Source organism: Sminthopsis crassicaudata, chromosome 4 (assembly GCF_048593235.1).
Source record: "Sminthopsis crassicaudata isolate SCR6 chromosome 4, ASM4859323v1, whole genome shotgun sequence".
Lineage (NCBI taxonomy): Eukaryota > Metazoa > Chordata > Mammalia > Dasyuromorphia > Dasyuridae > Sminthopsis > Sminthopsis crassicaudata.
Window position 1 is genome coordinate 315,814,187 of NC_133620.1, and position 13,492 is coordinate 315,827,678.

Here is a 13,492-nt window from a genome sequence, read left to right on the forward strand (position 1 = left end):
TTCATAGTTGGAGAAACTAAGGCAAACAGTGTTAAGTGACTTGCCCAGGGTCATATAGTGTCTGAACCTTAAATTAAGGTATTCTTGACTCCAGATCCAGCACTGTATCCACTTTACCACCTAATTATACCCCTAGTAGGGATGCCAATGTAGTTTCTGAAAGACATCTACACGAAAAAATTTTCCCAATATATTTTCAGAATTGACAAGCCAGCTGCTTGTCCCTACCAGATACTTTCAAAAGCTGATGGTAAAAAGGATATCTCTAGTTGTCTTTTTTGTTGTTGTTTCTCTCACCATTAAATCTCCACTTCATTTCAAATGGGTTGGGATCATACAAAAGGTTAATATGTTCCAGGTTCCACACAAATATGAAGATAATTAACAAATGGTAGCTTCAATTCCTTTTAATGCCTACAAATGTAATGTGATCAATGCAATTATCTTCCAGGTTTGTACTTTCCAAAGCCCATTACCAAACTGTACAAAATGAGCTCCAGCAGGTGATAAAATAAGATTATGAAAGGGCAGTCAAGTATTAGTCTTCTTGGTTGGCCTATCCCCCCTTGGTGAGAAATGGTAGGAATAACTGATCAATCAGATAGCATTTACTTAGTATCTATTGTAGGTGAAGTAATATGCTAGGCAATATGTAGGGAACAATGAGTCCCTGCTTCCAGTGAAATTATGATATAGTTAGGAAGATAAGAAATAAAATATGGGAGTGTGTGTATAAGAGAATAAATGAATATATTTGCATATACACATATGTATATGCATGCACATATATGAATGTATGTTAATATTCACTACCATAAAGCCTATACATTTCATATATGTACACATATGTACTTTATGTGTGCATATGTATTATAACACATGTATAAATGTGGCATAGGTAGAGAGGCAGATGTATTATTTAATTCCATTAGCTGGTAAATACAAAATGATCAATTTAGGCCAAGATGCATTAGGAAAACCACCAAGAAATAGATCTTCATAGGTTGGAATAGTTGAAAAAGACTCTAGAGAGAGCTGGGTATTGAAGAATGGACAAGATTTAAATAGGTGTAGAGAAAATAAAATAGTTATAAATTGAGTCACAGAGTAATCCTGTAGAAATAGTATGAGTCAATGTACAAAGGTGAAATTTATAAGGTTTCTATGTTATATCTGTGGAATAGTAAATAGTCCAACCTATTTATGGAGTGGAAGTTTGTATAAAATGGATACTTCCCTCCCACTCAGGATTCTGAATCACTGTTTCTGTTTGGCTAATTCTTTAGATTTGCCAACATTTTTCATCAGCATTAATAATAATAATATCAATAAAAATAACAAATAGGCTAGACATGATGTTAGATAAAATTAATGACTTAGTAGATAGTTCCTTAATATAGTTATTCTACTAAACAGAAAAGTTAAAATGCCAACATATATTATATAATATACATATAAAACATACAAATATGTTTATATGAATTATATACATATATGCACGTATAATATTAATGTAATTAATATTATATAGCATAATTTATATAGTAATGTAATAATAATATATAACATAAATCTATGGATATATGTGTATTATATAAACACGCATATGGATGTTACACACACACATACACACTTACCACTTGTAAAATTAAGAAGTAATATGCTATTTCAGAAGACCTTGGGAGTCAAAAACTCTGAGTTCTAGTTTAGGTTTTGCAACTAAATTTCTGTCATCTTAGTAAAATCACTTTTCTTAAGTTCAATTTTTTCCACTGCCACATGATGGAGTTTGGACTGGATGATCTTTGTGGAATCTTCTAGCTCAAGTACTCCATGATTGATTATAAAATCAATTATCTCAGCATTTGTCTAACTCTTGCATTTTAGTATCAATTTAGGAGAAGATAGCAGGAGGCAGAAATAGATTGTTGTACTTGTATCAAGGAAGACCTTGGGTTCAAATTAGCTACTTGTTAATTGTTCAATTTTGCCATCTTGGACAAGTCACTTAACTTTTCTCCCCTTTGGTTTCCTCATCTGTAAAATGAGAGTCATCCTAGATGGCTCCTTGAATTCCTTCCAGTTCTAAATATATAAATTCTTATTTTCTGTTGATTAACTAAATTATGAGTACTGTGATCTGTGTTGGAAGAGAGAGCTTCCCACAATGACAATATTACATAGATCCTTTGTATTGAATGCCATGGCAATTCTTGGCCAAGATTGATTTAATAGCCAGCTTTATATGAATAATAGTACATGATGGCAATATAATAATAGTAATGTCATGTATATGTTACATATGAAAAGGAAAGTCATTTCTGTCTTGAGTTTACCATGTTTTTTGAGGTGTTCTAAATTTTTCCCATAAAATCTCGCTATAAAATCCTAGTATGGAAAGTGAGAAATAGTTGACATTACTGCCCTTTGTATAATGAGAAAATGAAACCAAGAGGTTAAACACAAGGGCACCAAGAAAAAAAAGTGACTTACTGAACATCACAGTACAAGGTGTCAAAAGTGGGCCCTGGCAGATCCTGAAGTTCCTGGCTCTCTCTAAGCAAGGTAAGATACCTATTGTAGGATTTTTGCTGCAAAGCCCATGAAACAATAGCACTTTGTTGTCCCTGAAAGCTCTGCCTCCAAATGAGGGCTCATGGGATTTGGGCTGGCCTCTTTTCAAAACACCACATTCATAACAACAAATGGTTAGAACCTAAATTCCACAGTGCCCCAAACAGAGAAATGGACAGACAGATTGCTGGGTACAAGCCCTCAAGGAGTACACATTCTAAAGGGGGACTATAGCCCATATAAAGAGAAAAGACATGGGAAAGATTCCTAAATTCAGCATGCACAAGACCCAAAATGGCCTGGATTTGGTAAAGTAAGGCCCAAATCTCCTAATCAAAGCCTGAAGATTGTTTGAAGGGTGAAATCTAATTTCCTGAAGGAAGAGGGTGTAGATAATGGCCTAAGTGAAGAGAGACTGGCTAAAGGTGACCCAGATGAAGCAGTTAAGTGGTACAATGAAGAGAATACTAGCCCTGGAGTCAAGAGGAACTAAATTCAAATCTGGCCTTAGATACTTAATACTTACATGACTCTGGGCAAATCACTTAATCCCAATTGCCTTGCAATCTTTCCCGCCCAACCCCTCCCCAAATCATAAAGGTGACCCAGAAGTAACAAGAATTAATATTATTTTTAAAGGAAAACAACTATAGTATTATTTAAACATAAACAAAATATACACTTTATACACATACAGGCATATATATATATGTATATATATATATATATATATATATATATATATATATATATATATATATATATATATATATATCCCCAAAACTCTTTTTTTTATTGTTACCATTCTATCAGGTTTCCCAGTGGTTATTTTAAAAATTTCTTCAAGCTACCTATGCCACCTCTGCCTTTCCTTTCTTCAATTGACTTTACTTCTTAACTTTCCTGAAAAAATCAGAGCCACTCACCTCAAGCTCTTTCATCCAATTTTATTTGACATCTTAGAACTTTAAACTCTTAATCCCACTCCTTGTCTACAAGAAAAGATGCCTCTTCACCTTGAAAAGTTAACCTTTATTTTCTTGTCTCCTAAACCTCAGCCTCTCCTTCCTCTCCTACGGTTTTACCCTACCAGTTATTCCCTCCTTTTTTCATCTTTAATTTTTCTTTTCGTCTAGTTAGTTCATTCCCCATAGCTCAGAAACATATGCAAGTCTCCTCGGTATTTTAAAAAGGCTTCATTTGACTCTGTCATCTATTCTCCTCCCTTTCATTGACAAAGTATTAGTGTTATCTATTACCACTCCATTTCCTTAATAACTACTTATTTCCCAATCCTTTATAACTAGACTGTGTCCAAGATATGAAATAGAGTACTGCCATGGAAAGAGCCTTGGTTTGAAATCAGATACTCTGAGTTAAAATCTTGGCTCTCCCCTTAACTATCAGAAAAATTGAAGTGAAAGGGAACATTTTCAATATCATAATTTTAATACCTTAGGCAAATTATTTAACTCCTCTGAAGATTAATTTTCATATTTACAAAATAGTAATGATCATACACTACATGTCTCACAGGATTGCACAAAAAGTGCTTTGTAAATATAAAAATGATATACACATATCTGTTTGTACAGATATATCTATATATACACACACACCCATCTATTTATTTATCCATAAATATGGATATAGACATAGATATATTGTCTTTAATCTGTATTCAGATATCATCAGTTCTTTCTCTGGCAATGGATAGTAGTTCTCATTATAAATTCTTCAGAGTTGCTTAAATTACCGTATTGTTAAGAATAGCCGAGTCATTCACAGTGGGTTACTTTACAATATTGTTATTACTTCGCACACATCACAATTGATTTGCATTAGCTCATGTAAATCTTTCCAGGTTTTTCTGAGAGCATCCTGCTCATTGTTTCTTACAATAGTGTTCTATCATAATCACATACCACAATTTGTTTAGTTATTCTCCAATTGAAGGGCATCCCCTCAATTTCTAATTCTTTGCCACCAGAAGAGAGCTTCTATAAATACTTTTGTACATATAGGTCCTTTTCCATTTTGTTTTTTCTCTTTAAATTGATATAAAAAGTACACCATCATATATTTCCATATCACTACTGTCTCCCTTCTCCAGTGAAATTCATGTGAATACTATATTAAACTTTCTGAAATCCAACTTCTGTCATGTTATTTTCCTAATCCATGCTGCCTATTACATGAAATTGAGACTCTTCTGCCTACTTTCTACCCAATATATATGACCTCCATATACAATATACTCATTTTTTGCCTCTATGACTTTTGTCTGATTGTTCCGACTGCCTGGAATCATTTCCACCCTTCCTAATACCTATCAAATATGGGCCATTCTTTTAGAACATAGAACAAGCCCCACTTCTTCAATGAAGCCTTGCAGAATCCAGCCTGCATCCATCCCTTTCTTCCTTGAATTCCTAATGCATTTGCGATCTGTATTATACAATTCAGGCATCTCATATAATACCCTATTCTCCAATTGGCTGAAATAAACTAGTTAGGACTTTATTGTACATCTATTGTCATGTTTAGTAATTATTTTGTATATGTACATCTTGTTTACCCAACTACACTATAAGCATCTCACAAATAGGGACCATATCTTATATTTCTTTTGTTACACAAAGAGAGTATTTAATATATAGTAGCTATATATTTATGCCTGTGCAGGTTAGTAGCACTATAGTGCACAGTCAGGAAGACTCATTTCTCTGAGTTCAAAAGTGGTCTCAGATGGTTACTAGCTGTGTGAGCCTAGGCAAGTCATTTAACCCTGTTTGTGTGTCCATTTCTTTGTTGTAAAATGAGCTGGAAAGGAAATGACAAACTATATCATTACTTTTTCCAGAAAAAAAATGGGGTCATATGCAGTTAGACACTACTGAAAATGACTGAAAATTCATAGATACATAATATAAGTGTCTAGATGTAACTGTGCAGAAAATGTTGGATCAGGAATCAAGAAGACTTAAGACTAAATGAGACCTCACACACAAACTGTAAGATCCTGGGCAAGTCACTTAATCTCTGTCTGCTTCAGTTTCCTTATTTGTAAAGTGAAGACAATAATAACATCTAGTTCCTGAGGTTGTTGTAAGAATCAAATGGCATAATATTTATAAAGTATTTTGCAAATCCCAAAGATCTTTATAAATGCTAGCTATCATGTTATAATTACCATCATCCATGAAATCAAAATACACGTGAATTCTGAAGAATTGCAATGAAAACAATTTCTTTCCTAGAGAATAGCTGAAAAAAAAAAATCCTATCTCCTTTCAGTAGAATGTTAGGAATTATGGATTTAGAATATAGCATACACTGCCAAACATGGTCTCCATATTAATTAGCTGATTAAATTTTTCTCTTTGTTATCATGAAATAGCAAAAGCAAAAAAGTTCAGTAAAACTTTTAAGAAAATTTTTAAAAGTTGTCAACAATATTGATCACTGACCACCAACTATTTCTTTTAGAGTATTAAATGTATAGTGTGTGATTCTAGCTGCCATAGTAGGCAACATATGTAAGCCTTCACACTCCCACTTCCACACATAGTCCCTAGTTATGTCAGATGATTTGATTTCCGGCTTGGCTTCTCTCGCTGACTGGTTTTTAATATTACAGTCAACTAGAGAGAGAAAAAACACATCTATGTCAGCCCTAATGTCTCTCCAGTTAAGAGTAGTCTTGTTGCTCCCAGAAAAGAGGCAAATTGGCCATTTTCTTAAAAGTCCTATTGATTTAAAAAAAATCAGAGCAAAATGTTTCAAACTACTTGCAGATGGAGCTCTGCTAGGTGACAAAGAAAGAAAAGACCTAGAGACAGAAAATCTAGACCCATTCTCATTATGGCAAGTTGCCTATTCGTTCTCCTCTAGTAGTTTTTATTTCTGTCCAATACATGGCCTTATCTGAATTAGAAGCCTGCTTTTTTGGTAAAAGCTAAATTTTCTCAAATTCTTCTGCCTACTCTCAAAATTACTCAAGAGGAAGAAAGTGAATGAAAAACACTCCTGGCAAAATTCCAAGAATCAACTAGTTTCTAAAGCCATATTGGATTTCCATTGGTCTCAGATTATTTCTCAATGGATATACAAAAGGGAGTCATCACATACAAATACATACATGTACACACATGTCCATATAACTTCAATATGGGTGAAGATAAGCAAAAACATGAGGAAGTTGAAGGGGGAATAGAAAAATTCTTATCAGCCACATATGTAGATCAGAGGTGGAAAGAAAGCTTTTTAAGGGTCTCCAACCCCTAAATGTGTAGCCTTCTGAGCAATAACTTACCTATATCAATAAATAGTATATTTCATTTCACAAGACTTTATTATTATTAACATTGTGCTTATATTATATTAACAAGGCATTGTGCTAAGCACCGAGAATACCAAGACTTTTTTATCTTAAGAGATAGAGCATACACAGTACACAGATAAGTATGATATCATCTGAAGGAGAGAGAGACTAGGTGACCAGGAAAGGTTTCTACTTGGGGGCTGGTACGTGAACTAAGTATTTAGGGAAGCTCAGGATTCTAAGAGACATAGGTGAGGAGAAAATGTAAGCCAAGCACAGAGGGACAGGCAAAGACCAAGGTGGGAGATGAAATGCAGAATTTGAAGAACAGCTAGGAAGTTTGCTTGGAAAATGAAGCTAAAGCTGGATTTTGAATACATATGCCATCCATTCAGTCCAGCAGGGAAAGGGACAGAGAAAAAAAAAATTTAATTCATTATATTTATTTGTAAAGATTAGTTATTGGTGGTGACTAGAAAGCAAGTTTTCTTTTCATCTTTGCAAATTTAATAAGAAGCTGTTAGGCTTTAGGCTCAAATATGCAGACTTGGATTCAGTTCTGTTGGATCTTTGCTTTCAAAAAGAGAGGTCAAGGTCTTTTTTCTCCCACTCTCTAGTTATTTACATATATATATATATATATATATATACATATATATATATATATATCCCTATCCTGTACTCCTAGTGAAAATTAGTTAAAGCTTAGGTTTATGTTTAGGATCACTTCAAAAAAGAGTTGGAAGGTATTCAATATTAAAATGTAGATAAAAGACAACTGTTTACTTTCTTTAGGGAGGAACACATGTGGTCAGGCAGAAGAAGTAAGGGAGAGAAAAGAAGGAGGAGGGAGAAAAAGAGGAGAAAAAAGAGGAGGAGAAAGAGAAAGAAGAAAGGGAGGAGGAGAAGGAGAGGGTGGGGGAAGAGGAAAAGAAGGAGGAGGAAGAAGACTGAGAAAATGGAAGAGAAGGAGAAAGAGGAGAAGAAGGAGGAGAAAGAGGAGGAGGAGAAAAAAGGAGAAGGGGAAGAGAGGGAAGGAGAGCAAGAGAGAGAGTGAGAGAGCAAGAGCAAGAGCATGATAGAGGGAGGAAGGGAGGGAGGGAAGAAGGAAGGGAGGAAGAGAGGGGGAGAGAGAGAGAGAGAGAGAGAGAGAGAGAGAGAGAGAGAGAGAGAGAGAGAGAGAGAGAGAGAAAGAGAGAGAGAGAGAGAATATTTATATAGCCTTTATTATATGTCAAATATAACAAATATAAGCAAATGAGATAGTCCCTATCCTTAATACAAAAATGGGGAAGATGGGAGGAGAGTGGAATATAGAACAGAGATATATGAAAAATGGCATACAAAGTCTGGATTCTGTCAAGATAAAGTGAAAGCTCATCTAAAGCATTTATCCTCCTGCCCCCAAGCCAGGAGGTGGGGTTAATGGGGAGGGAGATATGAGGATAATAAATAGGGTGTGGCAATATAATGAGGAGATAGCCAAGGACTGATCTTCTCCAAGAGGGGTATAGTTGTATAAACTTCCTCTCTGTTGTCAGTTAGCTCTCAAAGCCCCAAGTATTGCAGCAGACCTCTTACCCCTCAAATTCACATTTTTTTTTTAATTAACATTTTTTAAAATATTTTAAGGCTGGAAATTATCTCATCTCAAGAGCATTATGTGGTCATCTTTACTCAGCAAAAGAAAGGGGAAAGCTAGAGCAGAGGTACGGTCCAACCAGGCTTGGGATCACCATGTCTGTTACTCTATACCAGGGGCTCTCAAACCACGGCCTGTGGGCCAGATGCGGCTGACTGAGGACCTTTATTCGGCTCTCCGGGTTATGGCAAATGGGCTGAGGGCCAGAGATAGAGTGTGAGGTTTTATTTTTACTATAGTCCGGCCCTACAACAGTCTGAAGGACAGTGAACTGGCCCCTATTTAAAAAGTTTGAGGAGGACAAAAAAGGGTACATCTATAGCAATCTAATCTTTGACAAACCCAAAGATACCAACATTAGGGATAAAAATTCATTATTTGGAAAAAACTGTTGGGAAAACTGGAAATTAATATGGCAGAAATTAGATATGGATCCACACTTAACACCATATACCAAGATAAGATCAAAATGGGTCCATGACTTAGGTATAAAGAGTGAGATAATAAATAGATTAGAGGAACAGAGAATAGTCTACCTCTCAGACCTTGGAGGAGGAAGGAATTTATGACCAGAGGAGAACTAGAGATCATTATTGATCACAAAAATAGAAGATTTTGATTACATCAAACTAAAAAGTTTCTGTACAAACAATACTATTGCAAACAAGATTAGAAAGGAAGTAACAAATTGGGAAAACATTTTTACAGTTAAAGGTTCTGACAAAGGTCTCATTTCGAAAATATATAGAGAACTGACCCTAATTTATAAGAAATCAAACCATTCTCCAATTGATAAATGGTCAAAGGATATGAACAGACAATTCTCAGATGATGAAATTGAAACTATATCCACTCATATGAAAGTGTTCCAAATCACTATTGATCAGAGAAATGCAAATTAAGACAACTCAGAGATTCCACTACACACCTGTCAGATTGGCTAAGATGACAGGAACAAATAATGATGAATGTTGGAGGGGATGTGGGAAAACTGGGACACTGATGCATTGTTGGTGGAGTTGTGAAAGGATCCAACCATTCTGGAGAGCAATCTGGAACTATGCCCAAAAAGTTATCAAAATGTGCATACCCTTTGACCCAGCAGTGCTACTACTGGGCTTATATCCTAAAGAAATACTAAAGAAGGGAAAGGGGCCCACATGTGCCAAAATGTTTGTGGCAGCTCTTTTTGTTGTAGCTAGAAACTGGAAGTTGAATGGATGTCCATCAATTGGAGAATGGTTGGGTAAATTATGGTATATGAAGGTTATGGAATATTATTGCTCTGTAAGAAATGACCAGCAGGAGGAATACAGAGAGGCTTGGAGAGACTTACATCAACTGATGCTGAGTGAAATGAGCAGAACCAGAAGATCACTGTACACTTCAATAACAATACTGTATGAGGATGTATTCTGATGGAAGTGGAAATCTTCAACATAAAGAAGAGCCAACTCACTTCCAGTGGATCAATGATGGACAGAAATAACTACACCCAGAGAAGGAACACTGGGAAGTGAATGTAAATTGTTAGCACTACTGTCTATCTACCCAGGTTACTTATACCTTCAGAATCTAATACTTAATGTGCAACAAAAAAATGGTATTTACACACATATATTGTATCTAGGTTTTATTGTAATATATGTAAAATGTATGGGATTGCCTGTCATCGGGGGGAGGGAATGGAGGGAGGGGAGGGATAATTTGGAAAAATGAATACAAGGGATAATATTATAAAAAAATTACTCATGCATATATACTGTGGAAAAAAAATTCTATAAAAAAAAAAAAAAAAAAAAAAAAAGTTTGAGGACCACTGCTTATACAGTCATGATTACTATTGAGGGGAAGCCCCAGATAGATAGAGTTCTATAATTACAGATTCAGGAAAAAAGGAAAGAGAATGATTCAATTCAAAAAACATTTATTAAGTGCCAGGGATTGCACCATGTGCTATAGATATAAATAAGAAAAAGAAAGACAGTCTTGCCATTAGGATTATAAACTAACTGGGGAAGGCAACATATAAAAGAAAGCTGGAAAGCAGCAGGTGAAGCACTACCAGGGAGTATTTGTTGTATATGCGAATATAGAAAGTGAAGCATTATCTGCAAAGTACAGATCTATCCCTGCAAAAAGGAAAGGTCTATCCTTGAGCCCTCTAATCAGAACAAGAACAAAAGTTATTTTACCATTTAAAATCTATAGAATGTTTGGTTCTTTGTGGCTTAGTTCCCAATATTCTTTTTCATATAATCTAATATGGGAAAAATATGGGTACCAAGTCTTTTAAGCACAGAGACAAAAGTATGGTCTACTGAGACAGTGACTGAGCACCTTACAAACTGTAAGACAGAATTCAGTTGATTTACCACCATAATAAAGGCAGACATCTGAATGAGAAATGCCAGAAATATAAACATGTATATTGTTACCTCAGTACTTGTCTTTAATTGGTTCCAGAAACACAATAAGTGGTGAAAACAAGTACTGAATGGATTTTTCCCATAAGGAATACATCTCCAGTCCACGGTCTAACTTTCCCTCCTCACCCAGTTCCCTAAAGGGGCAAGTGGGGCTTCTAACTGTGGAGAAACAAGACAGTCCAGCCCAGCCAGACTCCTCCTTATTTGACAACTCATTTTCTGAAAACTATAACCTTTATACTCTCTCCCCACCCCATGCTGCCCAAGCCCCCCAGAATATAGAGCTAGTTGGATATAGAAGAAGCTATAGTTCTATGCCCTCCATTGCCCAATGCTCTGGCCACAGATTGGGGTTCAAGGCTGCCGGGAATCCTGAGTCCATCCTTGCTATAGCTGCCACCTGGGTTTCCCCATTGCTGATCACGTTATTGCTTCTCCTCCTGCAGAACACACCAGCCACTCCATGCCCCTTCAAACTGTTTTGAGAGCCAGGCAACTATATGCTGCAACCACATTGTCCTGCAGGAACTGCTGCACCAACATACACAACATGGATTCCAATCTGGGAGCCCCATACACTGCCACCTTCACTGGGTAGAAGCTGCTTATGGCCAAGGCAATTGTAGTGGTGGAATTGGGCACCTGGCCACTCTTACATCCCTACTGCTCAACCAAGACAACAATCAAGTGTAAGGAGTAATGAGCAAATGTCAAGTGCTGAAGCATTACAATTTTTTAATCAAAATGCATCAAATACTGAATATGAAGAGTTTTGAAACAGAGAAGTGCTGAAGTACCATTGTAATTGACTGGACCACAGTCCAGGAAGTCTTTATCACCTAGAAATCCAGTTTGGGACATTCATCAAATATTTCAACAGTAGCCCCATTGTCTGTGGCCCCATAATCTCAGTCTAGGAAGGTGAGTGTTGGAAAGGGAAAGGGAAAGGAATAACATTTACATAGTACCCATTATGTGCCAGGTACTATGCCAAGTACTTGTTGCAAATATTATTTCATTTGATCCTCACAACAAGCTTATTAGATAGGTCCCCATTAACAATAAAAACAAAAAACAAAACAAAACAAAAAAACAGAAGAACACAGAAATTAAATGATTTGCCCAGAATCACAAAGCTAGATAATATCTAAGGTTCAATTTGTATTCAATTTGTTAAGATCCAGGTCCAGAACTTTATCCACTGCTCTACCTAGCTAACTATCTAGATCACCATATATAAAAAGAAAACATACTTTTATAAATCCAACAAGAAACTGAAAGGGGCCAACTAGCCTCTGTCTAAAGAAATCCTAGGAGGGAACCCATTTCACTCTTAATCTAATAGTTGAGAATTTTTTTTTCTGCACATTAAGCCTAAATTGACCCATTTGCAACTTCTCTCTATTGCCCCTGGTTCTGCTCTTTGAAGCCAAATAAAATAAGTCTAATCTCTCTTCCATATTTGTTGTTTCTGTTACTTGTTTAGTAATTTCAGTTATTTCCGACTCTCTGTGAGCCCATTTGAGATTTTCTTAGTGAAAATACTGCAATGATTTGCTATTTCCTTTTCTAGCTTATTTTACAAAAACAAGTTAACTGAAACAAACAGAATTAAATGATTTTCCCAAGGTCATATAACCAGTAAGTTTCTGAGACCAGATTTGAACCTACAGAGGTAAATATTCCTGACTTCAGACCCATCCAGAGCTTCCCCTTCTTCCAAATACTTGAAGAAATATATCATATCCATATAAGCTTTCTCTTCCAAAGAATAAACATTTTTAGTACTTTTAATTGATACTCATGTAAGCAAATCTGTGGACCTGCATCATTCCCTTTCTCTGAACCAATTCTCCAACCAGCTTGCTGATGTCCAATAGTGTCCAGAAATAAAGTCAGGGATATAAGTGAGAATGTCAAGCAAACATAATGAAAATACTATCTATGAAGTTATGGAAGCTATGAATCTTATAATGAAGCCCAAGATTACATTTGAATTTTTTAGCAGCCATATCACATGTTGAATTTCTAATCCACTAAAAGATCCCCGGATTTTTTCCAGAATAATCATTGTCTAACTATGCTTCTCCTATTGAGGTAAGAACCTCAGAGTTAAATTTTAGCACCCATTTATAACCATTGCATTTATCCCTATTGACTTTCATTTTATTAGATTCAGCCCAGTGCTCTAACCTGTCAAAATCATTTTAGATACTTATTCTCATCCACTATGCTAGCATTCCCCTCTTCCTACCATGTACTATAATCTATAAATTTGATAAGCATGCCATCTATTATTGTTGTTATTCAGTTGTGCCCGACTCTTCATTTTTTGGTAAAGACATTGGAGTAGTTTGTCATTTCCTTCTCCAGCTTATTTTATAGACTAGGAAACTGAGGCAAAAAGGCTAAATGATCTGCCAATGGTTAACACAACTAGTAAGTGTCAGAGGCCAGATTTGAAGATGATCATCAGAGAGATAAATCTTCCTGATTCCAAGCCTAATCCTCTATCACCTGTGC

The 13,492-nt window shown here is 35.7% G+C and overlaps 1 protein-coding gene across 18 annotated transcripts in view; it reads right to left on the reverse strand.

The window, feature by feature from the left end:
- RBFOX3 (RNA binding fox-1 homolog 3) overlaps positions 1-13,492 on the reverse strand; it is a 918,966-nt gene that overhangs the window by 565,219 nt on the left and 340,255 nt on the right. The gene's annotated exons all lie outside the window — the stretch shown is intronic.